Source organism: Meleagris gallopavo, chromosome 21 (genome assembly GCF_000146605.3).
Source record: "Meleagris gallopavo isolate NT-WF06-2002-E0010 breed Aviagen turkey brand Nicholas breeding stock chromosome 21, Turkey_5.1, whole genome shotgun sequence".
Classification (NCBI taxonomy): domain Eukaryota; kingdom Metazoa; phylum Chordata; class Aves; order Galliformes; family Phasianidae; genus Meleagris; species Meleagris gallopavo.
The window spans coordinates 2,126,219-2,128,317 of record NC_015031.2 but is presented as its reverse complement, the minus strand read 5'-3'; the positions used below and the strand labels follow the sequence as shown (position 1 = coordinate 2,128,317).

The following is a 2,099-nucleotide window of genomic DNA, read 5'->3' as shown; positions in this document are numbered from 1 at the left end:
TTTCTCTTAAACAACAGAACTTGTTATAGATTTTGGGCTCACATATCTGATGTCAGTACACCAACAAAACCAGCTTGTTCCACGTAGTCTTTGCTGTACACATCTATAGGAAATTTCATCTGCACAGAATACTACAGAGCCCTGCCTATGCCCTGGAAGGAACTGGATGAACAGTGTGCCCCAGCAGACAGCCCTGCTGCACACTCCTAACTCCTGCAATTCAGTGAGAGGGCAGTACACAGGAGTTGGCAGTGCCTGGCTCACTCAGCCACACCGAAAGCTAAAGAAGGGGCAGAAGGGACCCAAGGAAGTGTGAGTGGAACAGAGCAACATTTTCAGGCATGAGGATAGGGATAAAGCTGTCAGTGGTTAGCAGCTGCACGAGGGGAAAGGCCTGTGCTTTCTGCTCTGTCCAAGCACCAGTTAGCAGGTAACATTTATTTAATCAGTCCTCTGCGACAGAAAATTCCAGGGAGTGTAGAACTTTCTGCTTCTTACATGACCTGAGTGATAAATGCAGGAGAGAGAGCCTGTCAGCTCCATCAGTGCCACTCTCTGCAACTGTGGTATTTTAATTCCATACAGGATTAGGCCTTCATTTGGAAACCTGCAGACAACATCAGCTGCTAAGTTCTCCCAAAAGTAGATAAATGAAGCAGCACACGTTGCTGAGATAAGTGTCCTGGCTACTACTTCTGCACCAAGAAATCCACCACAGGTAGGAAAAGTACAGGGCTGCCCCAGGATGCAGCGGTCACCATTTACTCCATGTGGGAACCTGCTGCTGCCAAGTAGTGGTTGAATTAATACAGATATTTATCCACTTGTTTATCTATTCCCATTTTGGGACAATAGTGTTTACCCTTCTCATACATCAGCTGGGAAGGCCATGCAATCTATGTCTTTGCAAGCTTTTAAGCCAATCCATTATCTTGCAAGAGTTTAATTTAAATAGTGGCAGGAGGAAAGGAGCTGTGATGGTACCTAGACTATCCTTTGGAATAAAAGGCTGAATGCAGAACCTTCTTTGTTAGAAGACTCAGGAATGCAGCAGCTCAATCTACATTTTGTGAAAAACCTTAGCATTGAACCTCAATTAATTTAATCTTGTCCATATGCTTTAAGTAACTGAATATAAAATAGAGCTGTTAAAGTTCTTTCCAAATTAAAACTACATCTGTTCACTTCACAGGAAAAGAAGTCTGGAAAGGAGAGTGGGTGGAAGGAAAAGGAAAGCTCTAGAACGCCATCAGGCACAGGGAGATTTACTAATCCTTGGCTGTAAGTAGTACAACTGTGCTTTGAAGCTGGACATGAGCAAAAGAGCTGGGGAAAAGGCACAGCTGAAGTTTGGGGGAGTGGAGATGGGAGACCAGCAGAGCCGGGGCTCCAGGGGTTTACACACCAAGCAGAGATATGTCTGAGTTCTGCTTTATCATTATTAAATGCCAGCAACACAAGACCAGACCAGAAGAAATCTGATCAAGCCTGAATATGACTGCTCAGATAAGAGTGCATGTCATGCCATTCCAAGAAAGCCTTTTCTTGCCATGCACAACACAAATCAAGCAAATATATCTTTAAAATCACCATAAGTTCAAAGAAACGTTGACCCTTCAGCCACAGGGAAAGAATAAATTACAGTCTTGGTCTGGGCTTTTGAGCCCACAGTTCTGTGTTTTGCATGGATAAGGGATGATGATGTGCCAAAAACACAGGTGGGGAGACATGTCTGCAGGGGCAGGAAAAGAGCTGCATTGAACAGATGTCCTCGTTATGTTATATAATTTCAGAGATGCAAACATTTAGTAGTTGCTCATTTCTGAATATCCCTGAGCCCTGTAATATTGCAACTGCAGCACCACAAGATCTCACAACCATGCATTTTCAATACACCAGCACCTAACTGGCCAGACATACTGTATTTATTTACCCACGTTTCATCTTGTACAGGAACTTCCAAGAGACCCACACAACACAGGCAGCTCATCTTGCTGCTTCTTGGGAAGGCAGAGCCCTGGCAGGGCACAACAGGGAAGGTGGGAAGAAGAGCTGAGCTACTCTGGGCCAGTCCATTCTACTGTTGTACCAGAAGAAAA

General features: G+C 44.4%; 1 long non-coding RNA gene across 1 annotated transcript; it reads left to right on the top strand.

Moving 5' to 3' along the window:
* The first annotated feature begins 1,115 nt into the window (after positions 1-1,115).
* LOC109370601 lies at positions 1,116-2,099 on the top strand. Its single transcript, XR_002120874.2, has 2 exons — positions 1,116-1,281; positions 1,954-2,099. It is a non-coding gene; the product is annotated as an uncharacterized LOC109370601 (long non-coding RNA).